This window comes from Alligator mississippiensis, chromosome 8 (genome assembly GCF_030867095.1).
Source record: "Alligator mississippiensis isolate rAllMis1 chromosome 8, rAllMis1, whole genome shotgun sequence".
NCBI classification, from domain to species: domain Eukaryota; kingdom Metazoa; phylum Chordata; order Crocodylia; family Alligatoridae; genus Alligator; species Alligator mississippiensis.
In genome coordinates, this window is record NC_081831.1 from 67,958,255 (window position 1) to 67,979,685 (window position 21,431).

Below are 21,431 nucleotides of genomic sequence, written 5' to 3' on the forward strand. Positions count from 1 at the left end.
TCAAAAGTCAGAGGCTGACTGGGTCAAAGAAAGGATGGAGCCAGGCTGTTGGGAGATATAATAGGAGTGTGTGGGGTCAGGTTTAATGTATGGCTCAAGCTAGTAAAGCTTGTGACCCTGTGGCAGAGCTGCTTGCCTCTGATGCATGTTTGCAGTAGAGAGTGCCAGACAGCAGAGACCAACTCCTGTTAGGATTTTGGATATCAGTAGCAGGTAAGGATGGGAAGTGGAAAGTAACCTAGAAGTGCTGGCAGGAGGCCCACATGTTGTAGAGTAATGAAGAAAAGGAGAGAGGCTCACTTGCATAAAATTGTGATGACCATGTAATAAATCAGTCCAGATTTTGAGATAAAAATCATGTCTGACTTCTCCCACAGGCCCTCATAGCAACTACGTTCTCCAAAGATATCAATGCTCATCCAAAATCCCCTATTCCACTAAAATATAGCGTATGGGGGCAGGGTGGGGGAAGCATTGAAGAATTACAGAGCGTCTTTATTTAACCACACCATCTTGACTGCAAACCTACAGCTGTCTCAGTGATCACCATCTTCTACAAATAGTACTTTTCACCTTCTTGAAAATAGCACTAAGATATTCAACGGGAGTTCTCTACTAAATTTTTTTTTTTTTTTTTTTTAAGACTGCTCAGTGGTATCTTTTGGCCTTCTATAAGGTCTAGTTCAGGAAAAGTCAGACTTCTGGGGCACCTATACACATACAGCGAGGCATCTCCAACAAGCTGTAATTACAGAGTGGTGTCCCATCCCGGTTTTCCCCCCCCGCTGCCACACATGTATAAATGCCCCTGAAGACCAGGAGATACACATCTGTGCCCAGAATATATATGTTCTCTGTCTGCTTTCATCACACAGGATGTACCTCATCTGCTTTGCTGTAATACATGTAATCTGCTCTCAGACATCTCTGCTTAATTTCAACTCCTTTACCCTGCAGCATGTGATGCTAACGTTGCTTTTGCTTACCCATTGCTAACCTCAGGCTGGCCCCTTGCTTAACTACTTGACATGACCGGAAGACCCTGAAACCAACACAGCCTACACAGTGCATCCCTGAGGTCTAGCATCTTGGAGTTTTAAAGAAACACGTGCATTTCTTTCTTTTGGTAAGGCTGGGAAGAAAGTGTGCTCCTGCCAAATTGCCTCGGGTCATAAATACAGCTCTGCCAAGCTGCTTCAACAAATACACTATCCCTACACCTAACTAGGTGAATGCAGCTGGAGTTCGGGTAGATTAATTCCTACAGACTGTTAGCAAATCCAGAGAGACAGAGGTAAGGTTGTGTGAGTGGGTACCTTGCATCTTAAACCGCTGAAAACCAGGAAATTTGAGTTTGAATTGGATGCTTTGAAAGAGGATTAGAAAATTCAGGGCACTAATTCACTCTCTGTTGAAGTCTTTTGATGGTGAAAAAGCATGTATGATCTATCTGCTATCCCTACAGGAAACACTTTTTATAGTCCAAAGTGATCCCAGTGAATTATATTAAGTATTATGTTGTAAGCTTTCCAGAGGCAGATGGATCTGCATTTGTTTTTGTGCAGTGTCTTGCCCAGTTGGTCCCTCTGATACCTCTGGGTTTAGCTGTTCTAGTGAAACTAGCCAATTGCCCATAAAGAATGATGGGGGGGGGGGGGGGGGGGGAGAAACGGAGGTCTGTGACCCTTTTTCCCCCTCCCCCTGCTGCTTTGGGCCAGGGCCAGGGTTGCTCCCTGCCTCCTCCCCCTGCCCCCGCTTCGGGTTGGGGCCTGCAGGTTGGTTCTCTCTCTCTCTCTCTCTCTCTCTCTCTTGCCCAGCCCAGCCTGCTGCTTTGGGCTGGGGCCAGGGTCGTTCTCCCCCCACCACTTCCAGCTGGGGCCAGAACTGCTTCCTACCTGCCCCCGCTGCTTTCGGCTACGGCTGGCACCCATGACCATGGCAGCACTTGTGGTGCTGGCGGGGTGCAGCCACCAGTGGCCTCCTACCTGCTGGCTGTTGGAGGGGGGGCGGGGTCACTAGCCTCCAGCTCCAAGGAGCAGACGGGGTCAGGGGGGCAAGGCCAACACTGATGGCCTCGCTCCCCAGTTCTGTCACCTCTGTTATAGCAGCTCTCTGGTCTCTGTCGTCCCCCTCTGCCTCTGAGGAGCAGGGAAGGAGAGGCTGGGGGGGGGCCACTATGGCTCCTTGGTTTCTATTGTCATGGCTGTGCTCTGCTGTCTGTCCCTATCTGTGTAGGGCACTCTGATTATTTGCTCTCTGATTAGTTGTCTTGGCAGCCAAAGTGTTACAGACGGACATACTTAGGCCTTTTATAATATTAGAATATGCAAGATGGGCAAATAAGTAGTCTTGCACATCATTAGAAAATGGTGGCTTAACTAGTAAGATCTGAACTTAAATTTGAAGAACAACTATATAGTCTCTTATAATTGCACATGTGGGCTATAAATTCTGTATTTGCTACATTTTGTCACATCTAATTAGTATTTGTTACTTTTTTTTCTCTCAGACTTTGGGACTGAGTGCAAGCCTTGTGAATTGAACATCACTGAACTCTGAGGTGTTTTTTGTTTTGTTTTGTTGTTTGTTTTTTTTTTTGCTGCTAATTTGGCTATGGTTGTTTTCATTTGCTTAGTGATGCTAGTAGTTATTCCGCTGTTCACTTTTTAGGGGAAAGACAAGCTTTTCAACACACTGTAGAAGATCCATAATACTATTGTCCTTCTGTAGGGTGGATTTGCCATCTTATTTCATACTCCTTCTAATGAAAACTAACACTATGTGGCTTGAGATTTCACAAAGCCTGATGTATAACAAATTAGAGAGATGGATCCTAAAACCGTTGTGGTTTTTTTTTTTTGGTTTTTTTTTTTGAATGCCTCCTCTCATTCCTACCCTTGTGTTAGATTTTTAATTTAAAATGAAAATGCCCTCCTCTGGCCCACTTGAAGCCAAAGCACTGATATTTTTGTATGTATTAATGAATTCCTGAGACACCTTTTTGGGGAAACACAAACTAAAACTAGTTGAGTGATTATTCTCTCAAGGAGTCATATCTGGTTAATATTAATCATAAATGTTTTCTAATGAAATTGTACTTATTCCTTAATTTAAATTTTAAGGTATTATTAGAAGAATGAATATCTCAGAAGAACTAGGGGGAGGCTTCTGGGCTCAGATGGAGTCTATTTAGTTACCTAGTTCCCATTTAATTTAATAAAAAGGTACCTAAGTCCCTGGGGCTGGGGCATGTGATTTAATGTTGTCTCATGGTTTCTATAGTCACCTCTTTGGCTGCCATTTTCAGTATTGCTGCCAGTTGCCTATAGCTATGGGTAGTGGAAGTAAAGCAATACCATGCTGCTTGACTAACACTTTTTTACATGCATTTTGCACTGGTAAAAATAGGCATTCAAGTTGAAGGCATTGCAAAATAAAATGCTAGTTCCTTGCTTTAGAAGTTGCTCCATAAAGATGAATGCCCTGAACTTCCACTTAAGTCAATATGAGTTGAAGGTACTTCATAATTCATCACTTCTTTTTGGAGAAATTGCACTTTATGTATTAATGCATTCCACTTAGTCCTGCCTGTTGTGTGAGAAAACGTAATTGTCTTGAATTGACTGTTGGTGGGTCACTAAAATATATCTGAGATCAGGGCTGTTTTACACTGCTGCCATTGCTTTCAGCAAAGAAAATGTAAAGGACTGGATCTCAGGCAGTTCAGATTTGTGTAGCTGTATTGACTTCAGTAGAATTGTACTGATCTTCTTGGTCGCAGAGTTGACTATGTATTTTGTAAAGCATATCAACTTCTTTTTGTTAGCAAAACGGAAATTTGCGGCTTTGCTCATCAGCTGTGAATAGAGTATATGAAGGTTCAAAAACAAAAGAAGTGATACACTGTACAAAGATGCAGTTGGTGGGGATAGATAGGTTTTTTGGGTTTTTTTTGCATTTTTGTTGTTTGTTTGTCCTTGAGCAGTGTCCATTATTTTAAACAGTGTAGTGATGCAGCTCTACCTTGTGACTTTTTTTTGCTCATTGATTTTCCTAGTGTGGGAAGATGCCTTTTCAGTCATGCCCTGATAAGTGCTCTATTTTTAAGAATTAGACCATTACGGCAGTGGGAATGTTAATATACACCAGTAAATATTAAACTAATTTGGAACTCCTGAAAGTCTATTAAATTGGAAACAATTTGACATCATAAGGGACAGACTTAAAATAGCACAACACTTTTCAGTGCTTTTTACAGTAAAACTTGGTATGATTTAAAGTTTAACGTGTTTTAGACTTGGGAACCTTAACTGATTGATTGGTTTTAAAGCAAATTGTTTTTATTATAAAAACAGAATTTAAACTAGTGATACTGAGAGTATGGCAAAAAATGCCACATTTGTGTGTTCATTATTGAAGGTTGTTTTGTAGAAACAAGCAGAAGGAGGGGCAGAGTGGCATCTTTTAATTGTGAAAACAAGGAAAGTGCTTAATGGTCTTTTTAGTTTCCTCCTTTGTGCTTATGTGTTGTAGCGTAGATATGATTAGCTGTTTTTGTGACATCCTGCTAGTAGACTATATTTGGCAGAATTACTTGTCTTGCAGTCTGGCTGCACTAATTCCTACTTTTTGTGACATTTTGCTGTTTGAGTGAGATTGACGTTAGAAGGAACTCTAGTCCCTAGTTCTCCTAGGTTAGATGCTTTTACCAGTAATATTTTGACACTATTATAACGTAGGTGCTAGATTAAGTGTGGAAATATTTTAACACTTCGTATATTAAATGTTATCTGTTCTAGGAAACACAAAGGTAAAAACAGAAAATGTGAAGTAGTGTACTTGCTTGTAGCACATAATCATGTCTTTAGTTAACATCTTTATAAATAAGCCACACTTCTGTGGCCCTTGCCCCCATACAAATTCCATGCATGATCCTAGGTGAGCAGTTGGTATGGATTGAGGATTTGTCATGTGACCTTTTCTTCTAAAGTTTCCCTTCTCTTCCCCCTTGAAAAAGAATTTGTGTGTCAGAGTTTAAAGTGCTTGTCAACATAGTCCCTATTCTTGATGTATTCACGTGCTGAAATTGGACTTTTTTGGATAAGTGTCTGTCATTATGATGCCTGTACCTTTCTCATTCTTTGAGCTACTGTAACAGCATACGAGGTAAAGAGACACATAGCCAGTATCTGGAGTCTTTAGTCCTAGAATACTTAAGGCACATGGTCCCTGGGCATCCACCAGGTCCAACAGGACATAGATCCAGTATCCTAAAAATATCTGTACCTCCACTAGAAGAATTGTCACAACTCTAAGCATACCGTGAGTGTCTGTCCTCCTGAATAAATTTTGCTGTACTGGTCCCCTTTCTCAGCCCAGCCTTTACTGTTGGTGGGTGGGAGCAGAGCCTGGATATTTTTCTGTTGCTGAGGCAGTTTCAATCCTTCAGCCTTTCAGGTCAAAATCAAAGCCTTCCAATATATCTGAGACTTTGCACTTTTGCTACAGGCAAATCGGGGAAAAGCAATGTATGTTGCTAGAGCTCCTCCATGGACTTCTGCCAGACTGAATTTGTGTAATGCCTATCGACAAAAACACACTTGAACCTACCGTGTTCTGACTCACTTGCTTCCATAGCTCTGACACTATAAGCAGACAAAGTACCCAGTCCCAGCAAAAAGGGTTTGAATTGTTGTCTGGCATACTGCTTTTGGTTCCCTGGAAAACTCTAGGCCCCTAATATCACTTCATTAGGACTGCAGGACTGTTGGCTCATGTGACCGAGTGTCATAAGTTCATGTATCCTCTGCCACTTCCTTCATCTGATCTCACCTCTGTAGTGCTGCTCTGTAGAACTCTGGCCATCTGTTCACATCCCATCACTCTTGTGAAAGTTTTCCAGGTCTGACCCTAGGTGTCCTGCAATCACTTGATGTAAAATTCCTTCCTCCTCTTACCTTGTGTGGAGAGAAACTGCTTGCTATTCACCAACAAACAATCCTGTGCGATCAAGCACTCTAAGGAGAAAGGCTACTGGCTAACCACTTTTTTTTTTTTTTTCCAGTTAATATCCACTGACATTCTTTTGATGTCCATGTGGTTAGTTTTGAATAGGGTTAGTTTTGAGTAGCTGTGCCTGTTCCTGTGCCCTTTAAAACATTCAGGGGCCTTAAGGGTTGATGCAACTTCTGCTCAGTCCTGTTACTGAAACAACAAATTCTACATGTGGACTGCCAGTTAGTAGGAACCAAGGGTGGGTAATAGAATTGGGGTGGGCAGTGCACCTTTAAGAACCAGTTTGGTTAGGGAAATAACCATTCCCTGTTCAAGCGCATGCCCACATAGTCCTTTCCTGATGACTAAGAAGCAGTTTTCTCATTTTGTATGCACTAAGGAGAATTCTTCTGGTCACAAATTCTTCAGTCCTAGATGGGTTTTCTCTTCATCCCTCCCTTAAGCAGCCCCCTACAAAAGGAAGTTGGATATGGTGCACAAGCATGCAAGTGTTTTAGCGGAGTACAAGTACACCCTCGGGCATCTCCCTGAAAACGTTCTTGCTACTGTACCTCAGTAGGAACAGGACTAACGCCACGATCTCTGTTGTTCCCTTGAACATTTACTGGTCCAAAAGCTTAGTTTTTATAGTCTCTCTCCCCTTGAATGTTTTCTGTTTAATCATCTGTCAAGTACAAGAACAGAACCCACAGCTATGTATTAAGTTTGTCAGCTGCTTCAGTAGAAACCAAATGGCTTGGTGACGACAGATCAGCTCATGAAAGGTGATAACTCTTCTCATACTGGAAAGTTCCAAATGCCAGCTGTGCTGTTGACCCTAGTGTCAGTACTTAGTAATTGAAAGTGCCTCGACACAGCAGAATTCTTAGCACGATGCGAGTACTCGGTGCAAGGGATGCCTCGCTATGGCGGGAAAAGCCTTGATGCAGTGATCAGCTCCCTCCAAAACTAGCAGTTGCACCATTTGGATGCATGCTACCGATTGACTCATTGTAAATTATTCACACCTGGTGGCTAGCAATTGGCTCACTAGCCGTATAAAAGCTTGGGTAGTTTCCGCCCAAGTCAGAGAACTCCGCGTGTACGTTGGGAATGAGTTCCTCGTGTACCTTGGAGCAAAATTGGAGGCCTGATCAACCGCTCCCTATCGACGACCGTCCCGACGTACCCCGCACCCTGCATGCTCGGAAAACATTGGCGTGATTTTGCTTGTGCCTACACTGTGTGCATCGACGCAAGTCCCTGTATGTCAGTTTGTAAGTAAAGTTCTTTTCAATTCAACCAATACGCGTTTGTGCCTAATTCCACTCCATCGCGGCCCCATTCCAGCTATACTTGGCACCCACACCTAGTAGCCTTGGATAGCTTACAAATCTTCAGTTCACCCAAGAAGATTTTATGCCCACCCTCAGAAGCTGACTGTGCTTGGCGTTGGGAAAAATTCTGTATTGTTGATCCCTACATTACCAAACAGGCTTACTTTTGGCTACTGCTGTGGTTTATAAACATTCCTTGAGTGAGGGTCTAGTAACTTTGTGCTGATGTTTGGAACTACATTCGATGAAATTGTATTGGGATCTACCATAGTTTAGGTCCTTTTTCCTGCTTTTTGGGAGGCACTGATTCCAGTATATCAAGCATCAAGACTGAGTCAGCAGCAACCCAGTCTGGTACAAATATGTTCACTAAAGTAGAAGTGTCAAACATATGGCCTACAGGTCAGATCTGGCCCAGGGAACTGTTATCTAGCCTGTGGGGCTCCTGAAGGGGCTGGAAATGTGGGGGTGGGACCCTCTGCCAAAATCTGGGGTTAGGAATTCCACCACTGGATCTGCATGTCAGTGGTAGGAGGCAAGTGATGGTTGCATTAATGGCTCTCTGATGCCACTAGCCATGTCACTGGAGGTGGGTCCAGATCTGCCCCCTGAGGAATCCAGTCTGTGGATCTAGGTGAGTTTTGAAAACCCTGCCCTAAAGGAACACTTTTCCCTTAGGAATGAAGAATTTTCTTTTTTCCAGCATGATTGAATGCTTATCTGGTGCTGAGCTGAATCAGAAGACATCCTTTCACTTAAATAGGACCAGGACATGATCATTTAATTGCATGAACTCCAGTACTAGTTATGGGGATTATTGGTGCTATGGAGTTCAGACATTAATCTGTAAACTCTCAGCAACTGTTTCTCAGTCCACATTAGAATCTGAGGGAACTCACTACCTCCTTAATTAAGCTGCAGGTTCATCACACAAGTGTTTTGCAGTCCGAATTATAAAGCCTTCTATTGATCTCAAATTCCATACTAAGTTACTAATTTTTAAATGGACTTACTATAGCTGGACACACTACTGAACACTTGTTCCTGTCCCCGATATAGGATGAGTAGCTGGCATCAGTGTGCAGTTGATTTTGAAGAGTATGGAGAAGCATGTTGCTAGGTAGTGGAGACATGGCAAGACAGTTGATGTGAAGATGACACCATTATCTTGTCCAGAAGAGGTTGATGAGGAAGAAAAATGACCATATTTCAGAAAAGGCTTCAAGCTTGGACACTAAGTGTACTTGGAAATGCTGCCTATAAGCCATATAGACAATGGCCTTTGGAAAAAAGTGTGGGGAAGAGGGGGAATTGTTTTGTTTTACATGAATCGATTTATGAATCACTTTATCACACAAGTAAAACTTGTACAGAAGTTTATCCCGGGGCTTGGAGTTGTTGGGTAGCTTGTCAACATGTCAAAAAAGTAGAGGCCCACTTGGTTCTGCTGCTCTTAAAAATTGTGGTGGTGATGTGTGAATTATAGCTCATTTGACAAGCTTTAGTTCAAATGCCCCCACTGCCATTTTTTAAGCACTGGGATGCTGATATACCTGACGCAGGAGGCTGCTGGATTGTGCCCCTCCCCTCCCACCCCTCCAAAAAAAAAAAAAAAGTTAATGTCAGTATTTTCAGATGCCTTGCATTATTACTAAATATCGGCATCAGCTGATATGGCTGGTTATCAGCAATCTGTATATGCCAAGAACATTTTTGTTGGTTCACCCCTACAAATAGGCTGCTACATGGCAGACACTAGAAATCGTGCATCTGAACATTAGCTGATGGCTATGAAGCACCTGCAGCAATTAAGTACTTAAAAAAAAAAAAAACCCCCCCCCCCAAAAACAGCAAACCTCTGCCTTCCTTCACCCCCCCAACTCATGAATGGGGACACTCCTCATATGTCTTTAAACTCTGCTCAGTATGTCAACTGCATAACTACTTGGTTATTTCCCATAGTATGCAGATGTCCCACTTTGACTAAGATTGATGTTGAACTATTTAAGCTAATCCAAGCCTACAGGCATGGGGTGTGTCATAATCAATGAGATGGGTCTAATTGCAGTTGCTGTAGGCTAAAGAAGTCCTATTACTCCTTGTAAAATCTTTCTGGTTTGTAAAGCAGTGAGAATTGCTGTTCTTTCTGTAGAAGAGTTCAGTTCAAAGCAAGAATACAAATGACATTCAGAAAGCTATGTGGCTGAGACACTGATACTGAATCAAATGAGTTGTCAGGGGAGCATTAGAAGAACTTGTGCCACCTCGGCTGTCAATCCTTTCTCTCAAAACTAGGAAAATCTGCCACACCAGCTGGACCACGGAAGTGTGGACAAAACTAGCCTTATTAGTTGGCACTTGTCATGGAGTGCAGTAAATGCAGCATGCTGTTCTGTGTAAAGAATGTCAGTCCCTGATACCCATCATTTAGCAAGCCTGCTCAGTGTCATGGAGCCTTCTGATTGTGATATTTGAGTATGCTGTGGAAATGATAATTTTTTTTTTATGTTTTCTATACCAGAAAATTGCTGAGCTGCTATGTAAACTTTGAGCAATATGTGTAAGCAAAGTCAATGCTGTCAGTGAAATTTAAGTGAAGAAGCATTGTCACATCAGAAGAAACAACCATGCTCTAAGGCTTTTTTGAACAGCACAGCACATTAGCTCTTGGTTTATTATCTTGGTCAGATCATCTGAAACCAGTGGGTTCAATAATCAATGGCTAATCTGAGAACAGAAATATTGTTTCCTAATTAGTCTGCTACAAAACTGCATAGTAGCTAAGAACAAAATAACTTCTAGCCAAATATCCTCCCTGCCCCCTCCCCCTTTTTTACATTGCATATGAATCAAATATGCACAGTGTATTGACTGTATTTGGCATCTGGGCACCAAAGTCAAGCTCTAAGATATATGTACAAGGTTAGAAACCTGATTCTTGTATTTAAGGTAAGGTTCTGAAGTGCTTAACTCTGAAACCTTGCACCAGACCTTTCTTGAGCTTGTCTTACCTTAAAGGTTCTATGATGCTGTAATATAACTCATGCTCTTTAATAAGCAGCTAAGTCAGCCACACCATGAAACTTACATTATTTTAATATCCTGCATAAGGTTTCTTTGCTGAACGTCATAAGGCATTGATGTGATCACTTGTTTTGAATATATTGGGAGGGGTGGGGGACAGGGACAGCTAAGCCACGCCACTTAGTTTCTCCAAGTTCAGTTTCCTGCCAGGGACTGCTGTCCTCTTGTGTCCATGTGCATTTCAAGTCAGTGAATGGGTTTAGGAGTCTGTTCCAGCAGACCCCTGTTTCAGATTGAGATTGGTTTAAAATTTGTGACCTTTGTTTATCATATAAAGTGTCCCTATTTTGCTTTTTGTTTTTTTTAAATCTCTTTGTTGATCTTGCTGTGGGCTCCTGTTTTTAAAGAGTCAAAAACAGGTAACTAAGGCAGGTAGCATGTAGTTTTGCATTTCCATTTTTAGCTCTTTAAAGTTGTCGGGTGCTTCACAGAAGTCTGAGAGCGCACATTGTATAGTGTGCAATGGGTCAGAATGATGTGTGGTAAGGAAGTGATAAGGAAAAGGAACAAGAGATACTTGATGTTGTCTTCCTGTTTTTGCAGTTGCCACCTAATAAGGGAAGTGTGTGAGGGGGAAAAGATGCAGTGCAACTTGTGTCAATAAACAAAATTGACACTAGTCTATAATGTTTTTACATTACATTATGAACGTGTCATCACATATTTCTGACTTAATAGTGTAAAAAACACAACTTTCCTTGTTCTCTACAGAATTCTTGCATCAATTTTGTCCACTAGGTCTCCAAAGCTATATTATTAACCTGAATATTTGTCTTTCATTTCCATTTAAAAAATGGGTTTTGTATGTCCTATTTCACAAACATGCAAATAAATTTTTGCATTTTATGGGTTATTGCATGTTTAAACAACTCTCCCAGTAATCTTTGCATTGTTTAAACATATCTGCATGAGGAAGTGAAACAGCTGGAAGGTGGAACAAATCTGCCTTTTTGTTCATTGAGACTGTATAGCAGGCTTATTCCTCAGAAAAAAGTAAAGAATAGCCAACTTGTATAAGTGTTATCTTCTGATACTTCCATTGGGTATTTCATGACTTGGATTGCATATATTTAAGTAGTTGGATTGTTACTTCAATAGTAGTCTATAGTGTTTGCCTTTATAAGCCTAAACTATGCATTGTTCTGACTAAATTTCCTGTTGTTGGTCTGTGTTTTGATAACATCCCATTGCTTGCCTCCAGCAAAAATGACTGGTTTGGTTAGTTTCCGTAAATAAAATGGGACTTAAAAATGGAGCATTTTGAAAATTTTAGTCCAGACTTGTAATGTTGGTGGTGGTCAGTGTTCCCAGCAGCATAAATGAAGGGAGCATAACTTACCAAATAGTTCAGATATAGAAAAGGTCAGAAACGAATTTGCAACTCTTGACAACTGGTGTGTGCACTCCAATTTCAAAAATATTGTGTTCAGAGGATTGCTGCCTTTGGGTTTTAAGCATATATTTTACTTAAAGGAAGCTATAGAAAATGCTAAAGCAGGGACAAGAGAATGCTTTTTCAGGGTATTTTAGGATGCACTGAGAAATCAATAGCCTATTGCTTTCTCTTCCCCCCCCCCCCCCCCCCCCCAATTTAATTGACTGAGTTTTATCAGGTTGAATCTTTACTTCACTTGTATATGTACACAGTACACCTGAAGGAGAGAGGCCCGATGATGAAAAATTCTTCCTAGGTTCCACTTCGCAAAGGCGAAGTACACATCTGATGGGGAGGTGGTGGTGTCTTCATTTGGCTTCTTACATAAAGAAGTGAAATGTAGTTGCTGTTTGTGAACATAAAACAGACCCCAGGAAGTTGTTCCAGTTCACGTTTTTGGTTTAAAACTCAGCTTAGTTCCCTTAAGTGTAGTAAACTTTTTCATTTGGGAGCAAAGCAAAAGGTTGTAGCAACCCAATATTTAAAGTGGTTGTAAAAGTAATATATATAGTAGGCCTGTGTGAAGTTGCTGGTATTTGCTTTGGATTCAGCTGATTTTTTTGGGGGGGGACAGTGATTTTGATTCAGCGATTTGAATCACTGTCCCAAATCAATTCAGCCAAATCTGATTTGGAGATCTGGCTACTGCTGAATCTCAGAATCACACAGGCCCCATTCCCACTTGCTTTCCCAGCGAGGCCTGGCCCCAGCTCCCAGTTCTTTGAAAAATAAAAATTAAATAAAATCCCCCACTCATTGGGTGCTGCCAGGTGGTGGGGGTGCAATCCCCACTGGCCTGTGCTGCATGGGGGGCTCTGCCACAAGCCCCCTCCATGGGGGTGCTCAGGGGGGGGGGCTGGGGGAGTAGGCAGGGGATGGGCCATGGCAAGGCCCCCCCCCCCCAGTCTGGGTCCAGCTCCCTGTTGCAGTGGGTGGGAACTGCCCGAATCTTTGAAGCTCTCTGAATGTTTTCTGAATTGCTTCAGACCTTTTAATTGGTCCCCTGACTTGATTCGGCTGTCGAATAGGGCCAGATCTCCTCCAAATCGAATTGGCACATGAAGCTTCGCACAGCTCTAATATAAAGTATAGCACTAATTTTAATTGGAGACTACATCTGAGATCTTTTATCATTGGCAACACTTGAAATGTGGAATATGATCTAGGACTTGGATATTTGAGGGTACACAAGGTATAACATTTGGATAAAATCCAAGAATGGCAGTATATGTAAACTGATGTTTTTGTTTGGGTTTTTTTTGTTTGGGTGCAGGGTAGACTTGCACCTTATAGACTAACTAAACCAGAGAGAGAGGGGTGACCAGAGCATAAGCTGAACCCAAGCTTGCTTCATCAGGTGCTATGAGAGGATACTCACAGAGTAGTGTGTAAAATGGAGAGAGTGATTTGATTACAACAGACTGGGGGGAGGCAGTTCTGGACAGGCAAACCAGGGGGACATGGTTAACCATGCTAGTCTGAAGTCGAGTAGAAATCGGGGCACATCTGCACTTTATAGGCTAGCCAAAGGTATAATATGTAATAGCACACACTTTTGTGGACGAAGCTTATGTCATGAGGGGCAAACACCCTCATAAGCACAATAAGGGTCACAAAAGCTAATCCAGGTACTGGGGCAAGAAGTTATTGTCTATGTTTTGACCATACCTAACATACTTGTTTAGATGTGTTCATAATTTGTAAATTGTGCATACTTTCACCATTTCCTATCTCTCTTTCCTTTTAGACTCTGCTGAAATTGCCTTCCTGTCGAGCAGCCTTCCACATAGTCACTGAAAAGGTCAGTTACAATTTGATTATATACATTTCCACACACCTTTTAGTGTGAATGGCTCATTGTAAAATAAAAACTGTTACTTATTTGCAATAGAGATAAAATATAAGAAGATTAACAATAGCCAGTGGCTCTTCATGAGCTTTTTTTAATTGCCTGTTTAGAATTTTAATAAACATTAACTTTCTAACCTCATGAATAATTATGGACTCATTGAAACTGAAATGTGAGCTATAAGCACTCTGAAGTTAGGAAAAAATGTTTCTATAGACTGAACTTTAGGGTTTTCTTTTTTCTCTCCTTTTTTTAAATACTTAATCTTTGGCCAAAAAAAAAAAAAATTACTGTGTGCCTCATGCCAACAAATTAAGTAATCATTACAGTGAAAACCAAATCTAGTTTTGATAAAATAGATCATAGGGTGTTTCTTACATGTGCAGTGGGGGAGCAGACTCGATTTAATTGAATGTGCTCTGATGCGCTGTACTTACAGCATGTCAGAAGAGCCTCCCAGCATGTCTATAGGCATCCATGGTTTCCACTTCTGATTTCTGGTTACGAAGGAGATGAAGCACTCTACAAAGGAAAAGTAACGGGTATCTAGGAATGGTAAACTGACTGGGCAGAAGTGTTTTGGGTTGAAGTGGAACTGCAGAAATGTCATGCTTGGAAATGTTCAGTTCAGAAAACGATAATTTCAAGGATACCCTAAACACAAGAACTTCTGATGCATACTTCTGGGAAGACAATTGCACTTGGGCTTTATTATCAAATAAAGTCACAAATTTCCCCAAGACCGTTTCAGGCTGGACATAAGGAAGAAATTCTTTATAGTCTGAGCCCCCAAGACTTGGAACAGACTGCCACCAGAGGTGGTGCAAGCACCTACTCTGGATTCCTTTAAGAGTCAATTGGACTTTTATCTTGCTGGAATCCTGTGACCCCAGCTGACTTCCTGCCCCTGGGGTAGGGGGCTGGACTCGATGATCTTCCAAGGTCCCTTCCAGCCCTAATGTCCATGAAATCTATGAAAGTCAATGTTCTGACTTGCTGCTTCCAGCTCACAGGAACCTATAGCCTGGGTAGAAGTGGAAACATTATGATAATTATATAGTTTTGTAACAAGGGGCCTTCTTGGGACTGAACTTCCTGTGGCCTGCCCACCTGTTTCTGGGTTAACCAACTGCCTTCTTTCCTGCCATGCCTTGATAATTAAATTGTTGTTAATTAAGCGGGCAGCTGCCCATTTCTTGTCCGGATGCCAGGGGGCACCATCTGGGGCTCCGTTCCTCCCCTACATGGCAGCCCAAGCCTTGCAGATGGCATCCAGCTGTTATCCACTTCACCAGCCCTACACTGGGCTCCAGAATTCTGCTATTTGAACCTCATCTGGATCCCTCCGTTCAGGCAGCCTATTCCACCTTAATTCCAGGCTGCGTAGCTAGCTCCCTGAGCTGCTTCCCCCTTATGGGTGTGGTCCCCCTGGGACCTCTGGCTCTACTGGCCCTGGCCCACCTCCAGGCCAGTCAGAACCCCAGGCCCTCAGCTCTGGGTGTCTGTCGTGGCCCTTCAACCCTTCCAGTCCTGGCCCCAGCATGGACTAGTTGGGGGGTGTCGACAGGTTTGAGTCTATGGCCACATTCTCTCGCTGGGGTCCAGCTTCCAGACCCTACAAGGGGGTAACCCACCCGGTTGTGGGAGCTGGGGTTAAGGTGCCCCAACCCGCCTTTTACTAGGGTGGTAACTGGCCTGGCACTTCCTGGGGGCTCCTGTACCACTGGGAGCCCCACCAGGCCACCCATTCCCGGCAGGGTCCAGTATTAGGTCGTGCCAGGACCAGGAGCCTCCTGACCATCCCCTACAGCTCCTCCCTTACCTCCAGTTGATACCTGCAGCCAGGCAATGTTGTTGCCCTCATTCCAACAGTGAAATGCCCTGTTTGTATGGGCAGCCCTGAATCCAAAATGACTGCCCTAATCCGGCACCTGCCAGCTGCTGTCTTCAGGCCCTTAAAGTGGCAGGCAAAAACAGTGCCCTGCCACAAGCTTCTTAATTTCAGGTGAATGCAGGGCCAGTCTGGGCTGGATTAGGACTCTGCCCCTCCCCCACATGCAGTGTTATCCTGGAACAGCTAGAACAGGCACCATGTTTAGCACAATCCGGCTGGGAGCACGTACTGTAGATACTATACTGGCCGGAGTGAGTGCCATACTACACGTGGTGCCCACCCTGGCCAGACTGCATGCACATGCTTTGGGAACTGTGCTGCAGACACCGAGTCACTGCCTTCCCTGACAGCTTCAGGACCTGTACTGCATGTGGTACTTGCAGACACTGCATGCAGCATGGGTCCTGGAGTGGGTACCATGTGTAGTGCAGTGCCTGCTCCAGGTAGTCTGGGACCCACATTACATGCCCCACCCAGACTGCACAGCAAGTGGGGCCCATTTCAGCCCCTGGGATCTGTCCTGCATGTAGCTGCCATGCACACAGAAGTGGAGTGGCTGGAGCAGGTGCTGAGTGCTGCATGAAATGCACATCCTGGGCCCTGCCTGCAGGGCTGGTTTGGTATGCACTGTGCCCTGTGTGGAATTGTTCAGATGCAGGGACAGCACCAGGGGCTAGATGGTGCTGAAGTGACCAGCAGACCATATGTTTTAAGACCATACTTTATAAGCTTTTTTTTGTCTCTGCTTTGTTTTTAGTAATATCACTGCAGTGTGACTTACCAGACCAATTGTATAAAAGTAGGTTTTAGAAATGATGAATTTTGAAAAACTAGAATTTTGAAGCTTTAATCCAAATAGCTGAGATTTAAAATTTGGTCTTGTGGTGAAATACTGCTAGCAGCGCACATCTGAGCTAGCCCCTGTACTAAGCAAGGGTAGCTAAGGAGACAAGAGTTGGAAACAATTTAGGACCCCTTCTAGCTAGTGTCACTGTTTATCCCCCTTTTCTGTGTAATCCATTAAAATGTTCCTCAGTGTCTGGTTTTTTTTTTTTTTTTTTTTTTTTTTTTTTCACACGGGCTTATAATAAACTTCAAGGCCCTAGTTTCATAGTCTCTCTAATTAAAGGAAGGTTCCATTGTAAGACAGAAGCAACTCTTTGACTTGGCCTTAAAGAGGGATATTTTATGAACATAGTGTGTTTTAGGAGAGGTCTAAGGGTAGTTGACATTTTCTCAATGACAGCAGTAATATTCTATTTCTTTTTCCGAAGGATAAGCACTCCTTGAATGTGAAATGCTCAATGATATCTGCTGCCTCCTCTTACTCCCCTCCATGTTATAAGTGTAAAGCTGCTTTATTTCCTACTGCAATTTGCATAAACATTACTACTATGACTTAATCTATAACCCCTGTTGCATACCTGTTAAAGCAGGGGTGCACAATTATGTTGGCTAATGGGCCACTTTAATGAGTTTGGGTGAGCTGTTGAGGGCCAAGCGCATGTAGTCTTTTTGAAGATATTATTGTAACAAATTATAGATTTAAATAAAACCATATACTAAAAACCAAACATCTACTACAACATTTTAATTTTATTTACCAAAATAATTGCTGTCCTGATTTTTATGGGGTTTTTTTGAGTAGTACATGTAGAGTTGATTTTTACATAATAGCTCAAAATAAAGTCCTACTTTTGTATACTGTCGGGGGGGGGGGGGGGGGAGGTGGAGAATGGTGAAAGGAGTGTATGTGTGTGCAGGGCTGCCCTCATACTAGGTCCCAGAAGCCTGCCAAAGATGCGGGGGGAGGGGGGGGGAGCAGGGGTTGCAGGCAGCAGAGCTCGCATGGGTGGTGTGGCGCATGTATGGTCTGCCCCACCAAATCCGGCCTGCAGCTGACTCCAGTGCTCCACCTGGGACTGATCCCTGCTAGCACCATGCTCCTGCCTGCACCTGCCAACAGCACCACCCAAGCTCAGTTTCCCAGTGGGACTGCCTTCTACCCACTCAGCCACCTGCAGGTGGCTGCTCATTATGCTGGGTGGGCAGAATAGTTGAAAGGTGGCCGGGAGCTGGAGCCCCATGTGCTGAGGCAGGAGCTGCCTGACTGCAGCTTCCCTCCTTTCCTGGCTGGGTGCGTCGTGCCTGGCATATGTCCCTGTGGCTCCTGGCACGTCCTCATGCTACCTGTTGTCCTGTCCCTACTGCACTGCTCTGGGCAAGGAGACACTGGAGGCAATGGGGTGGGGATACTGAACAGTACCCAGATGGTGGCAGCAGCAGCGGAAGCAGCCCTGCCAGTAATCTGTGGGTCCTAGCCAGGGCTGGTGCAGTGTTGTCGGTGGTTGCGGGGTGGACGTGGGCAGGACCGTGGCATGGAGCAGGTGGGGCTTGACCCCATGTGAAGCACTGGCGGGTACAGCTGTAGGCCAGGTACAGTCAATTGGAGGTCCAAATCGGGCCTGTGGGACACTTTGTCCATCCCTGCGTTAGGGTTTGGTGGTGACTTATGGGGCTATACTCAGCCACTGAACACCTGTGCTTTTTTTAGCAAGAGTGTTATTTTATACTGCTGTTGGACCAGTTGTAGATGTCTGCCAGCCTATATTTTCTGCTGCAGACACTGTTTGTGGCTGTAAATCAAAGGAAGTGACAAATGTGACTTGTTTTTGCAAGTTTAGCCCTTAAAAAAAAATAAAAAAAAAATGGAACTACTGAGACAGTAAAAGTCTTTTTTGTTTTTGTTTTTTTTTTTGTTAAAATTCTTCCCTTCATTTCTCTAGTGATGTACTAGTTTCTCACTTTTTCCTAGGTGTTGAAGGTAATGGATATGAAGTAGCCTCAAAACTTCAGGCTGCCTTGAAGGAAGCAACTTTTTTTTTTTACAGTGGTCAAGAGGCTTGGCAACCTCTAGCTCTGATTCTTGGATTTTGTTTTAGCTGTTAAATGGGGGGGAAATGTTTCCTGCATTTTTGTATATAAAAAAGATATACTACTGTTTGGTAACTTTTTCTTTCTTTTTAAGATGCTTTTAAATTCAAAGAATTGTTGCAGCATTGTTCACTTGCCGTAGCTACTGACGTTATCTCTCGCTCTTGGGCGCGCGCTCGCTCGCTCTCTCTCTCTCTGATCCAATTCCCTGATTAACCTTGCCGTGACTAGACTTAACAAATTGAGCCAAGTTTTTGCTTTTGTGACTCCCCTCTAGTCCGTCTCCTGCTGCTTTTCCTCTGGACTCGCTATAAGCTATGGTTTAAAAAAAAAAAAAAAAAAAAAAAAAATGCTAGGCTTATTTATGTTATAGTGCAACCTACTGGTCCCACTAAAAGAAACGTTCCCTACAGGTATCTCAGTCTGTTGTTCTGGGAGCACTATGAGTCAGATGCGACTTAAACAAAAGTTGGGGAAGTCTTACAGAAACTTTGAGCCATATTTTATGTAGGTTTTGAGCACGTAAAATCTAAAATGTCAAATTAATATAGGTTTCAGTTATTTCTGTTTTACTGTCTCTGTATAGCTTTCTGCCCTTTGCTTTAAAACAAAGGGAAGGCCAGTATGCTGAGCTAGATCACGCGAGCACTCTGAACAATGTGTTGAGGGGCAGAGCTACCCTTGCAGTTCTCGCCAAAACACGGTGAACAGCCCTGTGGCTGAAATAATTGCCTGCCCCATTTTAGATGCACTTGAAATACCAAGGGCTTCTATGTCAAATGACCCTTGTTTCAAGAGAGGCATCTCCTGAACCTGTCCTTTTAAATGACATAACATTTAATACTGTATCCTTTACACAAGTACCAATATTTTTTTTTGAATTCCACATAAAATGTTACTTTACTTTTCAGTTTTACGCCGTTTACAGCACAGGTAAGAGGGATAATTAGATCCAGAACTCTCACTAGTAGGAAGGGAGAAACCCTATACTCCTCTTCTGTACCCACAGAAGGGATAGAAATGTGGGAGGACTCCAGAACCTACAGAGACTTGTATTCCTTTTCAGGCAGATGGAAAACCATTGTAATGCAAGACCACTAAAGGTGGTAAGAATTTTTATGGAGCTGAGGAACCTGTTTTTAGAGTAGTTCAGTAGCTTGAAGGGTCATATGCACAGATGTTCCCCTCTGCCCTTCCTTTTCCCCCCCCCCAGACTTCTATAGCTACTACTTCAGAATAACTTTACCTGGGGAAACAAAGACCTACCAATATAATTATTTATCTTTCTGAAGTTACGATTTCTGGCTCTGTTAATAGAGAATTATTTTAAAAATTCTCTGCAAAAAATGGCTTGTGTAGGAAATATGGAAATTAAGGAGTCTGACTGTTCCTGTAAAAATGGAACGATCATTTTACTGTCACACTTGATACTTGATATCAGAAGATGGGGAAACAATGCAAATCCAAGGCTGATTTATATTTTTTTGATGACAAATGTGCTTAAAGAGTAAGAAGTGTCGGAGCATGTTTTTGTAATGTGAAATTGAATATTGGCAATACCAGACAACCAGATGTCCCATTTAATACAGTACATGCTGTTCACTACTTGAAGTTTGTCAGTAGTAAGTTATGCACCAGTCATCATGGCTTTTAGTTGCAAACAAATAAAGCAGACTGAAATGGAATTGGGTAATTAAGAAACAAACAGCTCTTTTCTGGAGTAAAAGGGAGTTGTTGGTAGGGTACAGTTACTGTGTAAATGTTATTACCACTGTTACTCACATACCCTGAATCTTTTAATAGAATATGTAGAGGGTTTAGTGGTACACATCACATACATGGCTACTCAGCAAGCATCTACCCTTAACTGTGCACATCCTTATATTTTCTAATTTACTACAGTAAAATCCCTGTTATCCAGCATGAGTGGGGAGCAGGGGGGTGCCGGTAAGCTAAAAGTGCCAGTTACCTGAGGTACAGGGTTTCCATCCGGACGTGGAGCAGGGGCGGCCAGACATGTAGCAGAGGCAACTGCACACAGAGTGGTGACAGCACAGGGTAGTGGGTGGCGGTGGTGGCAGTGTGCAAACTTGGGGGGGGGGAGCCCTTCTTCCCCCCGCCCGTACAGCAGGAGGCAAAGTGGTGCAGCACAGCCGTGTGCATCCCGCTGCTGAAAGTGGCGCAGCAGGAGGCAAAGTGCATGGTGAGGCACTAAAACTTCAGTTAATAAGGTATTCTGGTTGGTGAAGTACTGGATAGCAGAGATTTTACTGTAGTATGAATTGCCCTTTTGGCCAAAAGTTATTATAGGACAATGCTGATGCTGTGTTTTCTTTCCTGAGGAAGTAGGTTAGCAGGAGACAGATATGCGCACACAACATTACTTTCCAAGAGTCTACTACATGAACGTATTGTACGGACAGATTCAGTCTTCCCTGCCTTTTCTCCCTTTAGTAATATTTTTCAAATCTTGTTTTGGGAATGTTCTGCCTGTTTTTTATGATGAGTGCATTAGAAACATAGAAGTGTTTAAAACACCTGCCAGGTGACACCTTGAAGTCAGGAACCAGAGCTTAGCAATGGTATCTTTTTAATTTTTATAGAGTTCAAACAATTTAATCAATGAGCTTCTTGGCTCGTTGAATAAGTACTCTATTTCCACTGACATGCGTGTCGTATCAGAAGCTTGACAACACAAACGACCCTAGAGTACAGAAAGAAAGCATATCGTTTCATAAGTCCTGGGCCTGTAGAATGGTAAATGAAGGCTCTCAGCCAGTGGGGAGCTGTGCTAGGTCAGGACAGCTTCCAGCAGGTGGTGGGGGGAGAGGGGAGAAGCAGCAGCAGTGTTGGTGCAGGTAGGATTGGCACAACTCCTGAACAGCTGGAAGTTAAGGGACTAGA

General features: G+C 43.1%; 1 protein-coding gene across 7 annotated transcripts in view; it reads left to right on the forward strand.

Annotated features, from left to right (window-relative positions):
• ACSL4 (acyl-CoA synthetase long chain family member 4) overlaps window positions 1–21,431 on the forward strand; it is a 71,776-nt gene that overhangs the window by 4,722 nt on the left and 45,623 nt on the right. For all 7 annotated transcript variants that reach the window (XM_059732817.1, XM_019487806.2, XM_014607240.3 and 4 more), the window contains exon 2: window positions 13,598–13,651. The gene's annotated coding sequence lies outside the window, so the exon portion shown is untranslated. The remainder of the gene's footprint in view (window positions 1–13,597; window positions 13,652–21,431) is intronic.